The 27,755-nt window shown below is 33.3% G+C and overlaps 1 protein-coding gene across 2 annotated transcripts in view; it reads right to left on the bottom strand.

Annotated features, from left to right (window-relative positions):
• The window catches only part of LOC119837444 (amphoterin-induced protein 1-like), a 244,556-nt gene that overhangs the window by 70,696 nt on the left and 146,105 nt on the right, over positions 1-27,755 (bottom strand). For both annotated transcript variants that reach the window (XM_038363029.1, XM_038363028.1), the window contains one exon: positions 23,710-23,743. The gene's annotated coding sequence lies outside the window, so the exon portion shown is untranslated. The remainder of the gene's footprint in view (positions 1-23,709; positions 23,744-27,755) is intronic.

Raw genomic sequence — 27,755 nt, 5'->3', positions numbered from 1 at the left:
TTATTTATGAGATTTAAATCGTTTCCATATTTATTTCATATTGATTTCTATTTCGGTTGTCTGTTGGCGGGTTTGACTTATATGCTACGTGGAATATTTTTTTAGTTGGCACAACGAAGTGTATTTTTATTTGAGAATGTTTTTCATATTAAGGGCCAGTCTCGCGACTTACGGATAAAGTGATTTATGATTAGCTCAATTTGTACTCTATTGCTTATGCATTATAAGTAATTTTAGCTTGCAGGTGAACAAAAATTGTGAAACCTGACATGGTATGGGCTCCTTGTAAAATACTATTTAAAGCATTTTCACTTTTGTATTCATTAATTATTTATTATATGAGTAGTATTTTCTTGTGTTTGATTTTACGCCAGTATTATACATTTAGAAATTAAAGACTTTTTAACGTCTAACGTCTCCCCGTGACCACGCTCGCTGTAAAGTGATCGAAACGTCTGGTCAATAATAATTAATATAATGAATAAATTGTTTATAAAATCCGTAAAAAGTCTTCAATTTCTAAATATTATATGAATTCCAATTATTTATTATTTATTTGCCACGATAGGCTTTGAGGATCATCGTCAAATAGTAATTTCCATATTTACTCGTAATTCATTCATCGTTCATACTATTAACTTTGTTTTTATATTTTGTAACATTTAATTTCCTGAAAAAAATGTATTTATTGCTTATTTTTGTAACGTTAAAATACCCTACCCGGTAATATTTTAAAATATATATATTTTTAAATATTACCGGGTATTAGCTTTTTTACCAAGTATTATTTACAATTATTTTTCAAATAATTCGTTTTTATTAAATTCGTTCATTGGCATTAATATGATACATTATGAAAAATATAATATATATTTTCTCATTAAAAAATTATTATTAAGATTGAAATATATTTTACATTACTGGGCCCTCATCCCCGTTTCCATATAAAGGTTCTTATTATCCCAAGAGAGCATTGAGAAGTACCCAAACACCCAAGTCAGCTTATACCCTATTTGCACACAAAATTTTATCAAAATCCGTTCAGTAGCTTCAACGGGATTGACGGACAAACAACCCAACAACTAAACTTTCACGTTTATAATTTAAGTGTGATAGTGTGATCAATTGTTTTAAGGGATAAGCCACCGACCGAAACACAGTTCTCAACCAGTTCGGTAGTCAGTAGATTATATAAGAATTGTGCTCAATGATTTTAAGCCAATAAATATCATTGTTGTTCATTAATACATAAATTGTATCAAGTTATAAAACGATTTCAACAAATAGATAGTAAACACTAAATTATTCATAACAACAAAAAGTTTACCTTAAACATAAATAAAGTAAATATTTAGGGCCGTGTCCATCTTTGAATATTTCAACAAAATAAAACACGAAGCTGATGTTCGGAGCCAACCCGTAAATTTCCTGATTATAAATTCATCAAGGCCCTCTAAGTAGTTAATAGTTGAACTTCCAGAATGTTCTTCCTAAGACCTCGTCTAGACGAGACTTATTATAACTTTAATTAGCTATAATAATAGGTGTATGTATTTATGAAACGATAGTGTATCTTTTACAACGAGTACTAAAGAGAGAGATATAAAAAATAACAGAAAGGGAGTGAGTACCCTTATCTACATCCTTTATATAAAAAGGGCTTTACGTTTTTAGTTTTATTATAATTCATTTGATATTATCATCAATTAATAGCAATAAATGTGACCTAACTAACTAACTTTCTATAATTTATTGATATAAAAATGATAATTTCTTAGCTTTGTATGAAACATAGAACATTTCTACTTTCTAATAATTAATATTATATATTTTTTAATACTAGTACTGCTTTGTACAAATATTTAATGTTATAACTATCATATACTTCCGCGCACGGAAACGTAGCTTCATTGTAGCTTATTCGTAGCAAACATAACAATCTCGTAGTCACGTAGCGGCGTAGCACACACACACAAGTATAGAAACAAAAAATATCACAGTGTGAACATAAAGAAGTGCTTGTGTGTATGTTATGTATAAGTCCATAAAAATTGATCCACGAAACAGCTGTGATATTCATCTGTTACATAACAAAAAGGGATAAGGCTGATAAAATAAATATAATGTTTGTTCGTTGTAGGATAGAGTTCTGTTATAATTTTTGTTTTTTTAACATTTATTTTAATGAGCCTATGATAAGATAAGATAAGATAAAATGTGTAACACCTACTAAGAAAAATAGTTTTAGTTGACTAAACTCGTTTATCTCTATCCTACTAATATTATAAATGCGAGAGTTTGTAAGGATGTGTGCGTGTGTGTGTTAATTACTATTTCACGCAATAACTACTGAACTGATTGCAATGAAATTTGGTACGTAGATAGCTGGAGTTGTCCAGTTGTCTACGTAGACATTTGGTACGTACCACATTCCAGTTGTAGAATAACATATAGGAAACTTTTTATCGCGATATTCGGGATACGGACTTACGTGGGTGAAACCGCGGGGCGCAGGTAGTTTGATTATAAGAACGGAGTGGAATATAAAACTGTTTTTATTTCACGCCGATTTTCTGTGGGGGTGTGGTACTTTCTCGGTTCAAGCTCGCCCAATTCATGCCAAAACGTGCTCGGCTCCCACATACAATATCCCATATATTATTATAACAAATGAATATCTTACTTCAAAGAAAGCAATTATTTTTGATAAAATACCATGAATAATAAGAATCAAGCTATCTCGTTTCGGATGGGAGAGTTAACGCGAGAGTAAATTTCTTTGAAAATTTAAAAATAAGCACAAGGAAAAGATAAAAAAGCTTTTAGATGTATTATAATTTAACACCAGTTAAATCTCCAAGGGTTTTCAAGAAGCTAAATGACTTAAATACCTTTTAATATAAAAATTTTACAACTTTTGAATAGACTATTAACAAACTGATATAAAAATATTACCTACACATAAATACATTAATTTTTAGATAAATTATAGGAAAAATGTTCATAATTTATATTAAATTTTGCGTAACGAACTAAAGTTACAAGTAAAATTTTTAAAAAACAAGAGGCAAATGCATCTATTTGTAAAATTTATGGGCATAAAATATGTTTTACTATTCTTACATATTACTTTTTTTTTTAATAAAAGAAAGCGGACAAACGAACAAGTGGTGCGCCCATTATCGAGCAATCACCACTGCCCATGAGCCCTCACAAGAGTCCCTGTGAAGGTGTTGCCGGCCTTTTAAGGAAGAGGTAGATAAAAAAGTAACTTCTTTTTTCCCTTTCGAAATACAAATTTATGAATTATAGCCAAGGCTTTTCAATAATTTCAAGTGACTGAAATCATGAATGAATCAACTCGAACAACCAACAGACTATTTCTTTGAGGGGACAGAACGCTAAGACAACACTTACCACCATACCAACCTTATCCAATACCCAAAAACCATATTTTCATTAATCGATATCCACTTAAACCATTGCTAAAACTATCTTGTAATTTTAAGCGCGACTTAAAGCATAGTAGCGTCCTCCAGTTTAGACTTCGGAAACTACATACTCTCAAGAACCCTAACAAAACGCCTCATAACATTTCAAACATACTGCCATAAATATTCAATGATCGGGCAATCTAATATATATCATCTCTCATCTTGCGTGACTCTCCATAACAAACACCACTTGTAACTTGTCAATTCGTCAAAGTCCCATAAAACGTCACCCAGTAATGTGACGTCACGTTTTTTATTGCTTCTGCGTTGACATCTTCCAACCGACCAACTACCCTCGATTTGTTAATAGTCACAGTGACAGGCAACTATTTATTGTCAATTGATTACCTCAATTAAGTTGTGGATGTACATTTCTATGACTTTTAAACAATTTTTATTATATTTATAGATTAGTACAAGCTTTCCGCCAAACAGTCTTGTGGTTTTCATATCTTCAACTATTTATGTACCAAATTTCATCCCGATTGGTTTTGGGGTTTTGGCGTGAAGAAATGATGGACAGAGAGAGTAACTTTCGCATTTATAATGATGACATTACATATTGCTAATGAATAAGTTAGTATAAATTGATATATCAGAAGTTTGATACCAAAAAACTGACACCACAATCAAAATAAATCATAAAATTTGTATGTGTTAATTATAGACTAAGAATTTTTTTTGAAAGAAGAAACAACAATAGAAAGTATGTCTTAAATATAGATACATTAAGTATCATTTTCGCATAACTTGAGCGTGTTATTTAAACCGGCCCCTATCTAGATATATGAAACACGTCCAAAAATACCCGCGAACAAAATCCGATCTCATTTATTATAATCATTATGTCGCCAACCCTGATATGGCTTAATTACAAAACGTGAACATTTTTGTCAACAAAAAAGCATATTTCCACCGCTGACAGCAGAATGACAGCAGCTTGTAAAACTGCCGGAATGGTAGCCGCAAAATAAATTTTATTAAATGTTCCAATTTTTGTTTCATTCAACGCTGATGTCAAAGCGTTTTATTATCATCGTGATCCGCAATGTTGAAGGTAATTTTGTGTATTTGTAATTGTTTTTTGTTATGCGTTTAAAACGGTTGCCTGGTAGAGATGGCTTTTAGCCATAAGGCCGCCATTTGTGTGTTTTACGCAGTTTTAAGTTGCTTTTGTTAAGTTTATCTCTGTTTTATGTTTTTGTAAATTTATTTATTTATTCTTTATTGCACTAAAGAATAAATAAAAATATAATAAATGTTAGGTGTTTAACCGTCCGTCGGTTAAAAATAACCGACTTCAAAACAGGAGGTTTCATTTTTAGTTTTATAGCATTGAAATGATTTATAAATGAGAATTTTTATTCTTTTAAATTTCTTAAGGAGGTTATCAAATTACGTAATTTGACTGTAATTTTTATGTGTTTGTTATTTCATATCTTTTTACTGGATGAACCGATTTGTATGATTCTTTTTCATTTGAAAATGATGCCTCCTATGTGGTTCCAATTAACTTAAGTCTACAGACAATTCTGGTTTAAATTGTTGTTAAAAATAATTCTGTTAAATTACGAACACAACTCGGTGGATGGAGTGATGACATACAAAAGGTAGCAGGCAAAAAATGGCGGCAAGAAACTATTGATCGGGCCAAATGGCGTGCCATAGGAGAGGCCTACGTCCAGCAGTGGACAGACAAAGGCTGAGAACAAGAAGACGAACACAGTGTAATTGATTTGATTTTTGTTGAATCACAAATATTACCATGATTATATTTTCATTTATTTGTAAACAAATTAATGTATTCTTAAATTTAATTGTGTTTTAATTTGCTAAAATAATTGAATACGTATAAATAAAAGACGATTTATTCAGTTCTCAAATTACTTAGGTTATATTCAATGTACCTTTATAATCCTCAGCTTTGTTTTCTAGGATCTTATCTCAATTGAAAGGTAAAAAATACAAATTGCGTTTAAAAGAAAATACAAAGAAAGCATCCGCTTAGAAAATCTCCGAAATAAATCACGTTTTGAACACAGTGGTATAAACGTTGTAGTTTCAAATAAAATCTGTTTGACATAATATCATGTCGGATTTATTACGAAATGAGACAATTTTTGAATATAAACGACTCACCCAGAGTTTCGTTTGATATAGTTACTTAGCTAAGTATGATTTTAACACTTACTAGCTGCTGCCCGCAACTTTAGGAGTTGCTGATATATGTTATTGTACATGTACCTTTTGAATCACCCTGTGTATTAAAAAAAACCATCAAAATCCGTTGCGTAGTTTTAAAGATTAAAGCATACATAAGGGCATAAGAACAGACACAGAAAGCGACTTTGTTTTAACTATGTAGTGATTATACTAACAAAGCAAAAATTATGAAAACGAAACTTTCTCGAACTTTACCTAGTAACTAACGAAGGCCAACTAACTTTATTTCAGGAAAATAAATTTAACGCAATCTCAAATGAACTTTACGGAGGAAAGTGACGTCATCTATTTCTAAATGAACATTAAACACGACCTCATGATCTAGCACATTACCTGAATCCCACAACGTCTAGAGGCTTCATCAAGCGACGACAGCGTGACGTCATATCCGCTCCAGACAACCGTTTATTTCCGGTTCTGACTCGTCTCGGATGTTGAGAATACATCCATTTAGTTGCAGCCACGGTTTTGATGTGCTAGACATTTAAGCTGTATAAGCGACACTGTACATCCATACTGATATTATAAATACCTGTCAGTCTGTTTGTTTTAGTTTCATAAAAAACACGGCATCGAATAAAATTTTGAACGAAAATAGTATAAGACATGGAATATTTTTGGGGGTAAAAAGGAGACCACGTTGGACGTCCCAATATGAAGGAGTGTTTAATTCACGTATTTATTTTTTTGTTTGTCCCTCAATAACTCCGCGGATTTGCATTTGTTTGACTACGATGGAAGAACTGTTTATTTGTAAAGGTAGTTTAAAATATATTACACTAAAATTAAAGCTCATAAGTATGTATAAATATCTGCGCCCAGTGGTTTCACCCGCGTAGGTGCGTTTCCCGTAAGAATATCAGGTTAAAAAGTTGCCTATATGTTATTCCAGTTGTCCAGCTGTCTACGTACCAAATTTCATTACAACCGGTTAAGTAGTTTTTGCGTGAAAGAGCAACAAACACACACACACATCTTTAGAAACTTTCGCATTTCTAATATTAGTAGGATATATAATATATAAGTAAGATTTGCAATCGGAGCTATAAAACATTTTTAGTTTGAGTATATGTCTGTTAGTTCCTGCTAGAACGAAATCGGATAAATCAATTTAGAAGGATCTTACACAAACAAAACTAATATAAAACGAAGCGAGAGACTATTTCCATCTTATTTCCACTCACGGAATCATCTCAATTAGCGAACAAATAAATTACATTTAGAAATTAAAAACTTTTCAACGGATTTTAAACGCGATTTATTCATTATATTATTAACCCGACGTTTCGAACACTTTACAGCGAGCGTGGTCACGGGGAGACTGAAATAAATTACAATTAACAATATAGAGTGTTAATTTTTAAAGCCTGTTACACAATTATTTACATTCCAAAGTCTGTACAAACACAGTACTTTGAAGCAAGTGCCTGGAATTCGCGCTTTGATGTGACGTCACAATGTAACCTTCAACGCCAGTCTTCATGTAAGAACATTCAGGCTTCGCTGGTTTGTTTTGAACAAAATGCGGAATTTAATACAGCTGCTGTGATGTTATCGTTATTTCCATTGGTTTATAAGAAATCAGTTACAATATATTTCATATACTTGAATGGTTCCCGTGGAATTATAAAGTAAAATCCCTTCTAATCAATCAATTGAATAGCTTCGACTGTCTGTATCTTCTTTATGCTTGAACTAGTGAAACGCAAATATTAACCTGATCAGGTGTTATATAATTCTTACATAAAGGATTGCAGATTTTTAAAGATACGATGGGATATGGAATAGATTGAAGAAGGGAGTAAAAGATGGGATTTGAGAGGGTGAAGAAAAGGATACGATTCTCTGATTACATTTGGTAACTGCATTATTTGTATGAAACTGGCTGTTGCCGCCAGCTTTGCTTGCGTAGTCGGAATAAATTATCTCATTACCAACTTTCAACTTTTTTTCTTTCCTTAGATGTAGAATTTATCAAAATCCTTTCATAGCAGATACCTACACAATTTCAACCGGTCCGGTTCAGTAATACGGGATATGTGTTGATTGATCACTCAGACAGTCACACAAAAATAAATACAGAGATAGATAAATAGTTTTCTTACTAAAACTAGAATAGCACATCAAAACCAAACATTCAAAACAACACTCCATGAGAAACTCTTGAAAACACGAATAAAATATGCTGTTATTTCATCCACCCATTGTTATTTCGTATAATATGACTTCTGTGATCAAAGGCGAAACTCTAAAAATCTCCCAACGCCGCGAGTCATGTCTGCGATGTCAATGAAGGCGAATTGCGTCTAAATAGAAATTGAGCATTTTTATTTTTGCTCTTGAAATTAAATTCTAATTACGTGCATCAGAAACGGAGCGTGTTGTTATTGCGTTTATTTGAAGTGAATATAACTTTGTATTGTTCTCTTGATAGAGCAGCATTTCAGAGTTTTATATTTCTAAAACAAAACACTTAGTTTCCTAATTCTGCTTTTATTTATTTTTTGTTTTAAATTTAATTCGCTAAACAAAAATACTAGAGTTAGTGATGTTTACGATTTTGGAAGCTTTATTTTTACACAACAATGATTTAAATTTAAATTTGTTCATATAGCTCGAGTTAAAATCTGTTAAAATCTTTGTACTAGAAATTATATAACGCATAAACGCACATATTTATATATACAGGGTGTCCCGTTCATAACCCAATCATGTTTTCAGAGGCACAATGTCCATATTCTCGGATCAGTATATGCTAGCTGAGTGAAGATAGGGATGTCAACATAGATTTTTAGAAAAAACAATCAAATAACAGATATTGAACGTAGTTTTTAGATATTGTAAGTATTTTTTCCGTAATCAGCGTTTACAAACCTCTAAGTACCATTGAGTGTAATACACCATCGGTGGGACACCCTGTATATACACTAACACCATATATAATTATACATATTACGCGCACAACGCGTTGTGGTCGGAGCAAAAATTCAAAATTGCGCCATGGCATGCCGTATGTCGGCCGCGACACGAATTTTACTATGTGGTCACTCTATGTTCGTCAGAATTCATCATGAGCGTATTCGTTAGAGCCACAACACTTTGTTTTATGGAGAAAAGAATAACTTTGGAAATAGTAGTGTATGGGCAGGATAAATGTATGAGGTTATTAATTAGAAAATAAAATAAAAATATAATTGTAGTAACATAAATAAATCCTACTCATATTATAAATGCGAAAGTTTGTAAGGATATATGTGTGTATGTTGCTCTTTCACGCAAAAAGTGCTTATCCGATTGCTATGAAATTTTCTACGTAGACAGCTGGATAACTGGAATAACATATAGACAACTTTTTTTTCCGACATTCCTACGAGATACGGACTTACGCGGGTGAAACCGCCGGGCGCAGTATAACATATACACGAAACAAGACTTCGTAGGTATAGAAGTCGCCCCTAAATATTATATGAGCAGGCACAGTTTAATTATACAATTATGCATTATTAGTAACACACCCTTACTCAAGGGGATATATCCCATATTTATGTTAATTGAATTGGAAATAAACCCATTAGTTCACTACTAACGTTACGTATTATCATTTCGTATCAGCGAAACAGTGACGTCGCGTGTATATCGTGTTATTACATAGCCTATTTCACAGCCATTAGATACTGTTTTCAGAACAGAGAGCCTATATCCTTCTTGATAGTACGATCCATCTTTAAATCAAATTTTATCCTTACACGTTGACAAGCGTAAAATAAACAGATAGATGTGACAACGTAATTTAAAATAGGTTAGCATAGACCTTGCTATACTAGGCAACTAAAACTAAGATACGCTTTAATGATAGATTGGACTAAACCGTCTCATTTGCTCATGTACAAAGTATACGTAAGAAAAATATTTAATCCTTTCTTTCGATCCTCATTAGAATTAGAAGAGAGATTATTGTATTGTCACCGATAAATGTACAAAGTTCATACTAAATCTATCCTTTTAAAGTGGGTCAAGAACGAGTGTAAAGGAATCAGTTATATATAAACATAAAAGCATACAAACATACATATAAAACTAAAAAATCTTAAATACGAAAAATTATGCCTAAAGTTAAAGGAAATGCCTCTATATATGCAACTTAAATATACGTGTATGTAACATTTCTTAAAAATGCACTAAGGCCTTTTAGCTTACTTTTTCTGAACTAGGTCACAGGCTAACTATGCCGCTTTGAGATTTCAGTAATGGCCCGTTAAGTCTACAAATTTGCAGGACGGTTGGTTGTAAATTTGTTTATAGCGTTTCTACTGGGCCAAGAGGCTTAATTTATCTTCTATTCGATTGATAATATCTATTATGTAGATGTATAATGACTATTGTTGTATACATTAGACAATTCTGAATATGAGAAAGGATGTTAATAGCAAGAATTTTTCTTGAATTGAAAACCTGCAGTTTCTGATATAAAATTTTCCGCTAAATAAACTCTCTCTTATAAAATAAGAATAGATATTAGAGATAGCAATGCAATTTTTTAACCACGCTTAAGGAGTTACCGGAATGTGTTAAAACAGTTCTAATCCAGTCCAGTGTGCGAAAAAAAGCTATATATTAACATAGTACTTTATTATGTCCTCCCAGTAAAGTTTTACGCTACGCCACTGACTTGCTATATTATTCGAGTGGTTGGATCAGCGTTCCTCTCTTTTCATAAAAACACCTTTCTTTCCCACAATAAACAAATATCCTTTTGCCCTCAGTCAGACTCTTTTTATCAGCGCTCGTCACCAGAATTTTAGTTCACACCTTCGCTGCACCAACATCGCTGCCTTAGAGCCCAGAAGACTATCAAGTCTCTGAATGACTATTTAATACATCACAAGCTACTAAATCTTAAATCATCTACCCATAGTAGGAGTATCTATTCTAAATATGTTCGATAAATAGGAAAATAGACAACCCCAGAGAGATAATGCATAGATATGAAAGTGTATGTGTACGTAACGAGGCACGAGAGTATAAAACTTTCTCACTCCGGACTGTTACTGAGAATATCCCTACGCTTAACTTTCATATAATATATTTATGTTGTTCATTACATCACGTCTGCTGGAGAAATAATATCTTGAAGTGTGTTGAACTTTGTTGAAGGGTTCAATTGATATTCATCTGTAATTTGTATTAACAGCCAGGCTTTCTGGTCGTGACTTCTGGGTATCAAAGGAAATCTCGCTCAGTTACTGTTCGCAGGCAATTTATAGAATAAAACTTATCCTTTTATGTTTATCAGGTTTCAAACTATCTTTGTACAAACTTTCATCGAAATCAGTTCATCGAACAGATCATGAAGAAAAGACAGACAGACAAAGCGGATTTCGAATGTTAGTATTTTTTATATTAGTGTTTCTCTTTTAAATAAACATGGTTTCATTATAATCCTATTAATATTATAAATGAGAAAGTTTGTAAGGATGTATGTGTGTGTGTTTGTTGCTCTTTCACGCAAAAACTACAGAACCGATTGCAATGTAATTTGGTACGTAGACAGCTGGACCACTGGAATAACATAAATGCAACTTTTTATCCCGATATTCCAACGGGATACGGACTTACGCGGGTGAAACCGCGGGGCGCAGCTACTTAATAAGACAGTGTTTTTCATATAATATCACAATAATTGCTTTTCAAGTACCAGTATAATACATGAAAATGTCCACAATGCAGCATTGTACATAATTCAACATTTTGGTCCAAATTACTTTTAAATTACCCAACAATCTGATACAAATTATAAAGATAGCTTGATGAAATTGATTATCGCACAGATACAAAAGAATTCGATCGTAATCTATGAGTAATAACGATAAAGCAGTACGAACGCATTTTACAGAATTAAAACGCGAGACATCGTGAACCAATTCAACATACAGATATATTACCTTGGCCTGTAACATTTTGTGGTGCTGTATCTATAAATACAAAGAAGAGAACTGTGTAAAAATTTATATATCTTTTTTTTTTTTTTTTTTAAGTCACATTCGGCAATGGAGCTGGTGGGACGCCTGATGGTAAGCGCTACCACCGCCCATGAACATTTGGAGAGGCATAAGGTCCATTGCAGACCTTACGCCTCTACAAATGGATTGCCGACTTTTTGGAAGGGAAGGGATTAAGAAAGGATTGGCGATAGGAATAAAGGAAAGGACTGGGAAGGGTAAGGAAAAAGATATGGGCCTCTTAAACCGCTGAACGGAGTTTAATGATTTTTGATGCTTTGAATTTGATATTTATTGGGATTATGAGAGATGCTATTAAAAAATACGTACACAGTTTGTCTGAACAGGCGAAGCTGGGAAAAGCAGCTAGTTCGATGTATTAATTAAAGGTAGGTAGCCCGGATTCTTGACCTATAAACTTTATTAGTTGGCTCTGTCAACAGCTGTCGTGTGCTGGAAGAATATTGACTTGCTGGTATCTAATTAATTGACTTCTACAGTTTACATTGTAACTTATATGTGGTTGGGAAATGGGTGGTCTTTTATAAACATCAGGATAGTTTAGAAGTGAGCACCAGTGAGACAAGAAAATTAAGAAAGAAATTCGATGAATTTAAAACAAGATTTTGTTTGAATTTGAATAAAGTCGTAGATACGGAATAATTTTACACTTTTAAATTATTATTTTCATAGCCTATGTCACTCTCTAATCTCCTATATTCAGATACAGAAAATTGCTCCCTTCCAACGTAAAAGAAAGACAAACAAATACACTGGCGCACATTAATATAAATAAGGCTAAGTCATGTTTTAAAACCGTTCTAAAGCGGTTAATATCCAAAGCAAACAATTTTTCCATCCAATAAAACACTTGGAATGGCTGCGTCCTAATTGATTTTTTCATACGACTCACAATTTTAAGCCGCTTCAAACTTTATCCCGTTCAGCTTAACCGGATTAAGCTATCGTTAGCTTTCGGATAAGCTACAGCATGCCGTTATTCAGGACAGCTTACTTAAAGTTGGACAATAAGCTACTTTAGCATTTTATTTTGTGGACACAGTATGCTTTGATGTTAAATACAATAGAAAGTATGTAGATAGTATAATATCAAAGGGTTTATAGCATAAACGTGAAAGTTTGTAAGAGTGTATCGATATTCGGTGCTATGTCATTAAAAACCACTAAACAGATTTTGATGATACTTTGCAGTAGTGTAGCTTATTAACCAGAATAACATAGAAACTACATAAATATTAGCTATTTTCTGCGGGTTCGCATGTGGGTGAAACCGCGCGTCACAGCTAGTTACTTTATATCATCATTTTTTAAAACACTGTATGGGGTACGTAAGAACGCAGTGTTTTAAAAAATCATCTCAATATTAGATTTAATATTTTGATTGATTTAATGTTTTAAAGTAAATATAAAAACCCTTTTTTTGTTTATTCTGCTTTATTGATGTTATAGTTCAAATTTGATTTACTTAAATACGAGTTGTAAACAAGAGTCTTATTTTATAGTGAAAATTGTTTGATTAATAATGCAGTTATTGCTCTTAACAGAGTTGTAAGTAAATGAAGTATTTATTTATTTGTTTATTTATAATACTTTATTATACAAAACAGAAACTAAAGTTTACGCAAAATAATGGCACAATGATATTTCGTACAAACGGCCTTATTCCTAGACAGCAAAACATATAGTATAAGGTTTCGGCTTCAGTTTAATTTAAAACTAATATAAGCAGTTATCTGAGAGCTTGTATGAGTTTTTTTTTTTCATAGCTAGCAACTGAGGTAGTGGTTCGCCTGATGGTAAGCGATCACCACCGCCCATGAACATTTGCAGAGTAGTGTTTATGCGGATGCGCTACCCGCATCTAAGGGGTAAGGGAAAAGGAAAGGATTGACGATTGGAAAGAGGAAATGGACTGGGAAGAGAGGAAAAATAAAACGGGCCTTCGAAACCGCTACTCACCGTACGAAACACTGTGGTATGCCCCTATTTCACGCCGGTTTTCAAGGGGGGTGTGGTACTTCCCCTATGCGAATTGGCCCAATTCGTGCCAAAGAGTGCTCGACTCCCAGATAAAGTTATAATAGAATAATGTCGTTTGTAGGTACCTATAGCTAACCACCAGCTCAGTTTCCAGCTTATGGCATAAAAGGTTAACAATTCAACTGCTTTTTGTGTTTATAACCTCATAACCTTTAAAATTAAATCGATTTTCATGACTAGTTTTTCTATTTGAAAGCTGGTGCTTTTCTAATGGTGTGCATTTAAATTTAGTCTAATTCTAATTTGAAGGCGGTTTTTTGTTAAAAGTTATTACAGTGTGTTGATAATTATGTAGTATTGTTTACGTTTGAATGAGTTTTCTTCGAAATAACAAAGAATGATAGAATATTCCAACAGTTAAATTGTTTCCTACACACCAACTTCATCTTTTATTATATTACATTATTTATTCAGAGATTGCTTCCCGCAGAAACCTGACCGTAGTTATATTTCTTTATAAGAATAGATAAAAGGTTTATTTGGCTTTTTACGAGAGTACTCAAAATATTTTCTTGAATATTACAATCTTAAATGTGTGTATAATATCTAAAAAACCCTGTAACTGCTTTACCTTCAATGTATATGAAGACCTAAAGGGTTCCCAAGTGGTCCATTCGCATGTGAATGAAATTTATATTCCCACTCAAAAACCCACTCTGAGCTAACGCAGTAAGGTAGGTTTTCGTCCTTCGAGGATCTCTTAATTCGTTTTTAAATAATAGAGTGAGGTGACCCATGGACGCGTTAAAAATGGCGATTTCCACGCTTGTTTTGCTTGTTTAAGTTTCCTTTGTGATTTTTTACAATAAACTCGACTTAATTGCGTTTTCTTAGGGTAGAAAATTGAGTGATAATGCGGCTGGTATTTCAAGATGTTATAAAATTATTTAAAGGGTACTTACTGATTTAGAAGCTTTCTTTAGCGTTATTATTATATTAAATAGATTCTTTATTAAAATTTAATGGCGTAATTTTGATAAATGTACCTTCTCTTATGGTGTTGAGGTTAATTGATTTGTGTTATATTCGAATGAAGTTTTAAGTGGTGGTTAAGCAACAATTATAACCGCCCAATATTATATGAAACCCGAGTAATATTGAAAGCAAAATCTGAATATGACGTCATCGTAAATTCAATATGGCGGTTGAGTTTGTCAGCTAATAACCCACACGAAACTTCAGAAGCTTACGGTAATCTAGATAGGTTTGTTTCCATAGTTTGTGAAACAGGGACTGATTACGTATCTCTCGTAAATAATGAAATAATAAATATTTTATTGTACATCATAAATTATGAATTCTATGGAATTACAAGAGACAGAAGACTTAAAATGTTGCAGAGCGCGGTCGTATCGCTATAAGCCATCTCTCCCAGACAAACCAATAAATAGTGGCCATAATATCAAGATTTAAATGATTAATTATATTTCCTTCCATTTAATACGAAAGTTTGTGAGACTTAATGGGCGTTGAATATTGAAATGGCCATAGAATATTATTTAAATTAAAACATGTATTAATGGTACTTTTTGTCAGAAACCGCGTAACATCTTTTACAAAAAGTTAATGGCTTTTTGGATGTTTGAAATGTTTTGTTATAGCAATGCAACAAATTGAAGTACAATTCACAAAGAATAATGAATATCCTCATCTAATCATAATACCATACAGGAATAATGTAGTGCTCCTTCACAAATAAGATCCCAGAAGTGAGATAGCTCTTTAAGGGAGTATGCATTATGATTAAATTATAAAAGTGAATCAGAATAGATATCGTAGTTAGGCGTAAAATTGCTCAAAATAACTATATGCTATACAATAAAATTTTACGTATTTAGCAGTTTAGTATTTAAGATTTTTATATATTTGTTTGTTAATTATTTAATCCCGTACCTATAAATATTCTACAGAGTGTGTGCTTAATTGAACAGTAATATAGTCTTTTATTTCCTCTACTTATATTATTCGCCTCACAGCAAACAACGTGGCCTGCTATGAGATTTAAATGGACAAATTTGAGAGGTTATAATTATTATATTAAAGTCTAAAGAGTGATGAAGATTACTATAACGATGGAAGATTAGAATTCCATGGAATGGTGTTGTTTAAAATCACGGGACAGTTCTTTGGCATCATTACTATGAAGCAATATCTATAGCTCTTCTAATATATACTTCTAATTACCATACTAGTCCAAAACGGCTGGACCGATTCTCATTAAATTTAGTGTGCATATCGGGTAGGTCTCAGAATCTGCAAAAGACTATTTTACCCCTAAATTATAAGAGTAAGGCCAAACAGCTGGTTTATGTATAAAAATGAATCGCCAGATATGTTGCTAAGCGAGCTTAAAACTCGGAAAGCGCTCTTCCAAGTTGGTTAATTTTAAACGTTTTGCAAGGGCACAAGAAAAGGTGGTTTCATGGAGACAAAAAACGTATCAGGGTGAAGCCGGGGAGGACTGCTAGTGTTAAATATTAATGTAAAATTTATGTCTTCTCTGTAGAAAACCGATTGCAAATATTAATAAATTAGGATTCAAAAGTGCTTCTAAAAAAGTATAATAAAATTAATAATTGTTTGAATTTGAATAGCTGACTTAAATTTATAACAGAATCTCATACATTAAACTAATTTGATATATGTATAATCCGCGAATAACTTTATGACAGTGGGCTGCTATTTGAGCAGGGACCCTTATAGGCTTAACGCTTTAACTTAGTTTGAAATAATTACAAATGTTAGTCACTGATCCCTCGGTTTAATGAAATACAAGTTATCGTTGATAGTTAGTGAATTGTTGTGACACGAAATTTAATTGATACTATAAATTTATTATCATTTAGTACAGCAATTGGATTAATTAATTTATTTATTCTTTCATTCACTTATTTAAGGGAGAAAAAACAAACAGATAACATATTATATATATAATAGCTTATAAATATGTACAATAGGGGGTCTTCGCTTTAGAATAATTTGCATGGTCATTATTCCGGATTTTTATTTAAATTTAAATTGAAATGATGTGGTTGTAGTTTTATTTTGTTGTGTGCTTAATGTGTTCCAATGCTGGGCAATGAAGATTTAATTATGTGAATATTTTAATAGTTATATATGTTTTAGTGATAAAGCGTAAAGCAATGAAAAATTATGATGTACGTAATGGAAACTTAGATTTATTTTGCCCAGGCGAGCAAAGCTGCGGGTAACAGCTAGTCATAAACAAGTTATTTACAAAGCCGGGAATAAATTATTCTCACGAGGAACACTCCCATGAACCTTTTTAGGTAGCCCATTTGCTTTTCTTTTGCGAAACTTTCGCGTAAAATCGCGTGGAACGTTCTGGAAATTTTCTGCTTTGTTTGAAGCGGTTTATGCTTTTGCGTCACGGATTACGCGACGGGGCATGTGCCGTTTTTCGGCGTCATAAATGTCACATTGAATGGTCTTTATTGGTGTTGGGAGAGGAGAATGTGGTGCTTTGATGGATGAAGTGTATGGTCAACTTTACATTTTTTGGGTGTGTTTTATCTTAACTCGTGTTTAAAATGCGAAAGTGTTTGTTTGTTTCCATAGAGACTATATAGAGAGAAGATTGGACAAATGGAATATCATATAGGCTATATTGATATTGCTACGGAATACGGACTTACGCGGGTAACCGCGGGGCGCAGCTAGTTATTAATAATTTTAAATGTTCTTTTTTCAGAACATAATTAATGCTTGTAAATTTAACGATTTTTCTATTTAATCTTTTGTTATTTGAATAACAGTTACTTTTGTTAGTAAGTTCTTTCTTGTATTAATGCTTTTCTTTGAATGCTATATATGTGAATTGCTTGCAAACCCATTGAAATCAATAAGGATTAAAGCTTTAACATCATACTATTAATAATTGAACAACTAAATGGGTTTCGTTGCTTCGTTTATTCTTCTTTCTGTGTGGGTTTCATAAATAATCGACGGTAGGAACCTGCCGAATAATTATCGAATGGAAGTAGTAATGCAAGTAATGCATAATTTCTATATAGTTAAACAATTCCAATCGTAGGTATCGGTAAACCAGCCGATGTACCCCATATTTCGATAGTAATAGACAGCTCAAGACCTCAGATAGTACCCACATAACGTATGAAATGCTTACATGGATGACATTTTGGGATGCGATAAATGGTATTCGTGGCTTGGCCTATCTAAACAAATCTGTATGTATATAGCGTTATTTCTGAGGAGCAGTTCTGTCGTGTTTTGATATTATACGTTTAATATTAAGAGAATCCAGTAATCCTGTTAATATTATAAATGCGAAAGTTTATAAGGATGTGTATGTCTTTTACGCAAAAAGTACTGAACCGATTGCAATGAAATTTGGTACGTAGACAGCTGGACTACTAAAATAACATAAAGGCTACTTTTTATCCCGATATTCCTTCGGGATACGCTATAAAGTTTAGGTGAAACTCTTTGACGATCTTGTTAAGGGGATGGTACCATACCCCCAGAGAAGATCGCCGTGAAATAGTAGCATGCTACTGTCTTTCTTTTCCCAGTCCATTCCCTTATTTCGATCGTCTGTTCTTTTCCCTTACCTTTTTAAGCGGACAGCGCAATCGTTTGTTCATGGTAATTCATCGTTTACCATCGGGCGAACCACCAGCTCAATTGTTCACTATGACTTAAAAAAAGGTCCATGTGGAGAGAAAATACATGAGATATTTTGAATGAATAGAAAAATTCTCATCACGAGGCGGGATTTGAAACCGCGTCTTGGACAAACCGTACCAACGCCAAGCCTCTCGGCCACCCGAGATCCCGCCACAGTAATCGAATTTCTTCTACTCTTTCGGTTTTTGTGCCTAAGGAACACCCCACGCCATGTATTCGAGAAAACACATACCACTGAGATATGGTGATGCCGAGGCTGATCAAAATCAACTCAATTACCTTTCTAAATGTTTTGGGACATAATAATTCACGTCGAGGTGGAAAATTTTAGCAGAATCAGGCTCATTATAATGTTGTAATGATACGCATTTTTCGTCACCTTGGAGTGAATGGCGTAGGCGTGTATAATGGAAAAATACGTTACAAAATAATCATTTATAGACTTGTCGCATGAAAAAGTTAGTTTTTAAATATCTACCACTAACAGACGTGTCTATTTTATGACGTCACTGCATTTATATCTAACGGATGTAAATTTTGTGATTATTGATTTGCTGAAAGTGGATTTGTTTAATTAAATTTAAGCTCGTTTTGGTTTCTAAAGAAAATGAACGCAACAATTTATTGAATTCAAATATATTAAATATACATTTGAGTGCTTTTTCCGGCGTAATAAATATTTATTATCTCACCCTTAATTTATCACAGTGTTCATCTAATAACGGAAAAACTCTTCATAAAACAAGGGTCTGAGGCTCGGTTTTCACGAAACGTACTCCTGAATAATTATATATACTGTTTTTAGAACTTTGTTTGGGTTATGAACAAAGATAATAAATATAGACATTGAAGGCAATAATATGTAAAGGAAAAATAAAAGTCCTGTATTCTTCTGCTAAAGCTGGTGTATTCTTGCCAAACTGAGAGAAATTGAGGGAGAGGGTTTAGTGTAGGAAAAATGGCTATAGGTGTTAATAATAATCATAGCATGAGATTTTTAAAAAAATAGAAAAAAATCGACCGTGATTCAAACTCGCGTTGTTCGCCTCTACGCCACATTGAAACATCGCATAGTCCATCCATGCTTCTGCAGAAACATATATAGGCTGATGATGATAAAAGAAAATGAATATAATCAATATAATCTATTCTCATCATAGATTTTCGATCTCTATGCAAATCGTCTCAGTTGACTACCAAATACAAAAAAGAACTGTACTTTTATAAATGTCCAAAGTACTCACCGAGGAAAATAGTAGTCCTTCACCTGCGTTTTAATTGCTATTTAGTTTTCATACATTTTAATATCCAAAAGAACGTCAAAACGAGGTAACGAATATTAGATTGATTTAAAAATAATCTTTTCTGTAGGCTTAAGTAGGTGCTAATAGATACCCCACAGGCCTCAGATTAACAAACCCAAGTGTACCGCGTTTTGACCCTTCCGTGAGGAAAATGCTAATTCTACCTGAAACCAGCAAAATTAAATAAACTCCACTGCTTGAATACGTTCTCATTTTACGTAATGTTTCGTTTGTGGTTTCCATATTTAGGTCTATGAAATGATTATCCGCACTATTTGAGAGGGAATGTGTGTCTTTATTTGTATACAACTTAAATGTGTCGTTTGCTTTATTTATTTACGTATTTAAAACAGATATAATAGACACTTATATATATAATAGATATTATATACTTATATGCGTTTATATAGTTTTCCCACACAATTTTTAATAATAATAAAATAATAAAACATTTATTGTCAACAGCACAAAAACTCACAACATTAAAAGATACATATAAAAAACCAACGATATTTATCCGTTGACAAGAGGGGCCAATTTATGATAAAATACTTATTCGCTTAATTAATCGAATGACGAATGAACGTATAACGTGGCATATCTATAACTGTATGTGACATACAACATAGTATTTGGTTTTGAAACTACAAGCTATCAAAGTCTGGTTAAAACATGTTTTAATTATAAATATTTCCTAGCATTCATACAGCACGATTAAAGACTTAAAGAGTACAATAAAGTCTCATATATTATCAGTAATGATATACAAACATACAAAAAACTATATAATCTTACATTAGCATTATTACTTCCACAATAATTAAATACAGTTAGTCTAGCGGTAGTTATAACCTTGAATCCACCGCATTGCAGAGTGTTTGATTTCTACGCAGAGTTCTACGTTTTTTTATTAACCCTTCCACACGATGTAATATGATGATTTTTTTAGAGGGTATGTGAAACAGATGTATCTTTGTTGTTGTTCCCTGCCAGTTATGACAACCTAGTGTAACTTTAATACATTAAATTATACAATAATGAATACGGTTATTGAATTAACTTGAACCAGTGTTGGTAAACTGTGAAGGTAGTTTAAAAACTTATATCGGAGGTAGAAGTAAATTATTTATAAATCGATGCCGCTTCACAACGAGTAGAGTCTTCAATCTGTCTTCAGCCGTTATTATGTCCGAACGTATATATGGTGTAATATAATAAGTTAAAAGTGAAAAGAGTTTTTTTTTCTCACTAAAACTGCCATTACTGGATTCCGGAAGGGTGTACATATTTATACTAGTAAGTAAATATTGCACTAATTCCTGTATTTTTTTGTAATTAATGGTACAGTTAATGAAATTCAAAAAGACGATACGGAAATTTTTGTCAATTATTATAACAGTGACAAAATTTTGTTAATAAATAAATTATTCTAAGATTCGAGCGATAAATCGTTTAATTGGTTGCATTGCAACATTCACCTTACCTCACAAAGGTATAGAAATCCTTTATTTAACAACACAAAAACATCGTAACATACTAGCTTGATTATAAATGCATGAAATTAAAATCATTTATATCCTACTAGCGGTACGCCCCGGCTTCGCTCGTGATACATATATATAGCCTATGGCTTTCTTTAATAAATGGGCTATCTAACACTGAAAGATTTTTTCAAATCGGAATAGTAGTTCCTAAGATTATTGCGTTCATACAAACAAACACCAGCATCCAGCGTTACAATATTAGTATACATATAAGATCATTCGAATATACACCTCTAAACAGGCGAAAGGACAAACACGAGGATGCGGTAATTAAAAATTAAATATGTATACACAGGAACGAATCGGATGGTAATTGACTTCAAGTGTGGCTGGGTTTGTTGACAGACTCGATACAGACGGACAGATAACGTTGTCTTCGTCTGTTTGGAGTTTCATCTTGTATGTGTTAGTCATTCGTGATGATCGGATGCTGATTTACTCATTACTGATAATAAATGTCGATGTCGATGAAACATAATCGTAAATTTATAGTTCGTAAAAAAAATAAGTGAAAATAAATAAGATTTTCTTTCAGTTCGTTCCCGAACAATCACGCCATTGGGGCCTTAAAGAAAAGAGCGTATATGTCACTAAAAGGCCGAAAAGCACCTGTAACACCTCTAGCGTTACAAGTGTTAATGGGCGGTGGTGACCACTTAACATCAGATGTGCCATTTGCTTGCTCTGTCATAAAAAAAAAGTTAAGAGGTGTCAAGGAACACCCGGATGGAACGTTCCTTTCATTTCTATGAGAGAGAGATAGAGACAGACAGAGAAACATGCACACGTCGCACAGCTTACAATAGCTTACTATAGCAAAAAGTGTCGTTACAACTGTCCATGAGAATTCTTCCGTCTAGCCCCCCTTCAAAACACGCAATAAGAAACTTCGTTCCAAACCGTTTATATAATAACTCTGGCCATCTTGCTATCATGTATTAAGAGAGTCAACGGTTATACAATCGTTTAATCATGTAAAGAGCAACTTGGCTAAATGAAATAACATTAAGAAAACAATAGCTAAATACCCTTTAGAAATTTTTAATGTAGGTAAAGAAGAACTCGCACTAGATTGAATACAAATCCTAACCATTTTTAGACAGTTATGCCGCTTATAAACAAAATTTAATTTATCTTGTATATACTAGTTTAGGTATTTCTTTGTATGTAGTAGCGAGTATCCGAGCTGATGGTTCGCCTGATAGTAAGTTATAACCAGCCATGAACATTTGCAGAAAGCGATTCCCGCCTTCAAGGGGTAAGGAATGATAGGAGGTTAGAACCGAATTAAAGTAAAGGAAAGATGAAGAAATGGCATCGCTTTAGCAATATATCTAATATTATATTATTAAGGCTCATTACTATATTTCTTCCAACCTCGTTCCTTCTAACTGCAGTTACAAAAACGCAAAACTATCTCGTTACTCTTCTTGGCCACAGACACTGTTACAAACAATATAGCGTTGCACCTCATAATAAAGTCAAGGTTCAAAACTTCTCAGTAGCACAGCGTTCACCAAAACATCTGCTTTGTTCGAAATTCCCGCTTCCCAGACCGGAGTTCCTGCAGGTGCGAACTTTGAACTACGCCAATAAGTTATGGGAAATCACCATCTGCGTTGTAATTATCTAAAACAATTTTCGTATCCTCTACTTCATATTCTTAGCGCACATTAGTTTGCTAACAGGCTGCTTATGATATTTACTTTCAAATCTATATATATAAAAGAAAGTCGTGTTAGTTACATTATTTATAACTGAAGAATGGCTAAACCGATTAGGTTGAAATTTGGTACAGAGATAGTTTTACACCCGAGAAAGGACATAGGATAGTTTTTATCCCGGAAATCTAACGGGAACGGGAACTTTGTCGGTAACCCCCCGAGTCTATCTTATCCGTGACTACGCGAGCAAACCCGCGGGCGGAATGCTAGTAACAACATAAAATTTCATCCAACTCGGTTTGGTGGTTTAGGTGTGAACAAGAGACAGACATAATTACATTCGCATTTATGATATTAGCAGATATCAATGTATATCGTTTCGTTTTAATTAGCATTGATATCTATATCTCATCGTACCTTTAAGGAGACTAATTTTGACATTTGATAGTAGGTATAACACATTATTGCGCTTGAAAGCGACTTTAAACAAAAACATTGTTTGTCACCTCAAAAGTTTCAATTGAGCTAGGCGATTTTGAATCTTTTTTATTCGAAAGAAGGAGCCTCCCAGGTTATCCTGTTTAGTCTAGTTCTGACAATTTAAACATCAAGTTTATTGCTAAAAATAATGTTGGCCAATTTTGATATTAGTTTCGGCAAAGGTCTTTTTCTATTTTATTAGATAGAATCTAGAAATATAAAGAAAAGTAAAAATGATTGTGTTTCTTTGTATTTGGCGTAATATACAATACCTTTAATCAGTTGCTGATAATTGGTCACCAGTTCCTGCAATAAGAAAACGTATTTATCATATCATTAATAAGGCATCAATTTGTGTGAAAGAAATGAGAAAGAGTGGAAATATTGCCACTAATTGTCATAATGATGTTCATCTAAGGACGAAACTTTCAAATACTTATTAGCTGTCAGCCAAATCTTCACCATTATATTATTAAAGTAGACGATCGTCCCGGCTTCGCCCGGATATCGAGATCCCTGTTTTATCCTAACGGAGCATTTAATAGGGATTAAAATTATCCCCTATCACCCAAGTCAGCACATACCTTGTCTGTATACACAATTTCATCAAAATCCGTTCAGTAGTTTTAACGTGATTGGCGGTTAATATCAGTGTGATTATTCTGGCTGGTCAGCTTAGAGACAAGGAGTCCAGCAAGCTTTGGCATGGGCCAGTTCGTACTGGAGAATGTGCCACAGAAGCGAGAAGTAGTAGCATGATACTGTGTTTAATTTGGTGATTGGGGGAGCCGGGGATCCTTTTCCTCTCCCGTCCCTGTCCATTCCTTTTAATCCTGCTTATTAACATATAAATTTTATAGATATCATCGTAATCTAGACACACAGTGATTAATATCCGTTCAACCGTTCTTCCGTTGTAAGTGTGTAAACAATACATTCTTTTACACTTTATTTAAGAGATTTTTTTTTTTATTTATGGGTTTAAGAGCTTGTTCTTTCATTTATTACATCAGTAACTTGCACAGCAAAATAGTAGAAAAAGAGCATTACGAAAATTGCTTCAACATCTGCGCAATATCGATTCCTAAAGGAATTTTTGAACCAACATTCTCGTGTAGTTTTCCAGAAATTGCATAATAATCATTTTAACTATGGTTGCAGGTTGTGTTTCGAGCATGATGAGTAAGTCACTTATAATGTCCATAAACATTTGGAGTGGCGTAAGGTCGACAATCGACCTTTTCCAAATGGATTGCCGACTTCAAATTGGACTAGAGGAATAAAGGAAAGGACCGGGAAGGGTAAGGAAAAGGATACGGGCCTCCGGCTCCGCCACTTACCGAACGGAACAGAGCAGTATGCTATTTCATGCCGGTCTTTTGTGCTGGTGTGTTACTTCCCCGGTGCGAGCTGGCCCAATTCGTGCCGAAATGTGCTCGACTACCACATACAAAGTTACTATTTATTTAATACACTTTCATGTAAATATTGGCTAATATCTCTATTCACGTCAAATTTCAATTTCTCAAATCTAATGCATCGAAATGGTATTTGGCTCCGGACCAAGTCTTGGAATATTAGAGTATAACCGACTTCAACAAAATATTCCTTTATTTTCTGTTTAAAATTGTATAGGTAAATGTCTTAACCATAATAAACAGTAACTTCATTTATTAAAAATTATTGTATCTACGGAGTAGACGTTTTACTTTGATGAAGATGGCTTTTATAGGAAGTTGTTAATTGATTAACTATTTACTAAAAAAACCCTACCAAAATCCATTGAGTAGTTTTAAAGATTTAAGTATAGATAGGGAAATAGCACTGACAGAGAAATCGGCTTTGTTTTATGCTATGTAGGCAATTTTTTTATGTCCACAATTTTTCCACTTAAACCATCCTATATCTTTTCTCAGGTTTCAAACTATCTCTGACCTTAAAATACATTCAAATCCGTTGAGTAATTTAGGCATGAAGAGAAAGACAGAAAAATAGAGCTATTTTCTCATATTTTACAGTATTCGCAGAGATTTTCATTACAAACAAAGTTACAAACCAATTGCTTCATAATATTAAAAGAGTCAAAGCTCTTGTATCAAACATAAAACAATCGAATTCCGGAACATTCCCAAAGGGTAAACAAAGATACTTCTAGGCTTAATGCAAAAAGAAACCGCGAAATACGAAACGAAACCGTGTGTTTTTTTAATTAAAGACTTCATTGATGTCACAAAGATCAAAGTGAGTTTGAAAGAATTGTATACACGAGCCCTTTTTGGCATTTTCAGGGCTTTATGTGCAGGGTATGCTACCTTTGTCTAGAGAAGCCAACCCGTCACTACATTCAGTTAGCTATTAGAGAATATGACTGACGTTTTTGTGTGTGTGTGTGTTAACATTAGCATGTGTATTTCTATGGTGATAATACATTTTTACTTTTTTTAACCGAACGCCGATATACAAAGATATAGACATAACATGTAAGGTAATATTATAAAATACAGATATTGAGTTCATCATGTAAGTCAATGTTTATAAGTTTAAACAGCAATAAAGGAATAAAATAATTATTTATATACATTTTTACTACTAGTGTTATAAAGAGGTTTTTTACTGATGGTAAGCGATCACCAACACCCATGAACATTTGCTGCATATGTGTTGCCCAATTTTAAAAGTAAAGGATACGGAAATTATTGACGACGGGTATAAGGGAATGTACCGGGAAGGGTGAGGAAAAGGATACGGGCCTCCGGCTTCCCCGCACCAGAAACATAAAAGTATGCTACTATTTCACCCCGGTTTCTGATAGATTGATTGATTTAAAGTAAAAGAAGTTTCATATGTGATAGAGGAAAAATAAAGAAGTTGAATAACCTCTATTAGTACAAATAAAAACACTCAAATTGGGGGAATTTTCGTTCATAAGATTTTAAAAGGAGCGTTAATTAAAATTCGATAAAACGAAATTTCACAAACAAAAGTATAACAAAGCAAATAATAATATAAAAAGCTTTTAGTACGATACAATTAAGCGTCTTTTATTCTCGCTTATAATTACTAGTTCAGACACGAGCCGGCTAATCGCAGAGTAAAACAAAATCCGCTGCATTTTGCCTGAGGTTTAATGATAAACTTGCTAGTGGATAACGAAAATGCTCTGAACTTTAATCTACTCTGTGTTATCTAATTAAGGTATACGTACAAATGTGAAATACGGTTTTATTTAAACTTGGAAATGTGGGATTTGATGTGAGACTCAATGGTTGAGATATATATGGGATACATAGATGGTGGTTATAATATATATACTAATTAATAAAGCTGAACGGTTTGTTTGTGTGTTTGATTTAATGCGATAATGTCAGGAACTACTGGTTCGAGTTGAAAAATTGTTTCAGTGTTAGATAGCCCATTTATTGAGGAAGGCTATAGGCTATATATGTACCACGGGCTAAGCCGGGGCGGACCGCTAGTGTTATATATGCAGAGTTGTCTATTTATAGAAAGGACTAGCTTTCCGCCCGCGGCTTCGCCCGCGTGGTATTCGGTTATATCGCTTTCATCTCCCTATTTCAACTCCTTATATAAATATAATCTATGTCTGTGAATGACATTGACATTTGTTACTCGCGTTTTTTAAAATGTTCAAAATTAAATGTACATTTTTCAATATTTCTGAAAGATTTTCTTAATATTTATTTCCGGAAGAACCTTCTCCTAATAATAACAAATACAACAAAAAAAGAATTAGTGAAATCGGTCCAGCCATTCACGCGTGATGCCGTGACCAAGGAAAACGGGTTTCATTTTTATATATATAGATTAGCTTTCCCCGCATCTTTACTTATTTGCCCTTCTATTTAAAATACATTCAGCGGTTTAAACAGACTGGCAGACCTTTAGATAGCCAGACATTAACACTCATAGCATTCTTAATAATAGATTAAAAGTCATATTACGTAAGCAATAGTAAAATATATTCACAAATTCAAATGAAACGATAAACAAAATATAGTATTAAACAAACCCCTAAGACTATATATTTTAAGCTTTGTTCTAACCCAACGCTAATTGTAACACAATGCATGAAAATACGGGTTTCCTGCCGCAACCATTTAAACACGCTATAGGGCTGTCACATGCGTTAAAAATTATTAAATTTAATTTGCAAAATCGCATTGAAACTGTCAAGTAAAACGAAAAAACTAGCAAATCCATAAATCAAGAGTTTGAAGAGATGAGTCATCTGCCAAGCTGCACTTGGCCGCACTTGGCCGCACTTTGTGGGGTAGATTACGACCTGAATTATTTTATT

Source organism: Zerene cesonia, chromosome 27 (genome assembly GCF_012273895.1).
Source record: "Zerene cesonia ecotype Mississippi chromosome 27, Zerene_cesonia_1.1, whole genome shotgun sequence".
Lineage (NCBI taxonomy): Eukaryota > Metazoa > Arthropoda > Insecta > Lepidoptera > Pieridae > Zerene > Zerene cesonia.
Note: the sequence above shows the minus strand (reverse complement) of the source record. Positions and strands in the feature narration are given on the sequence as shown.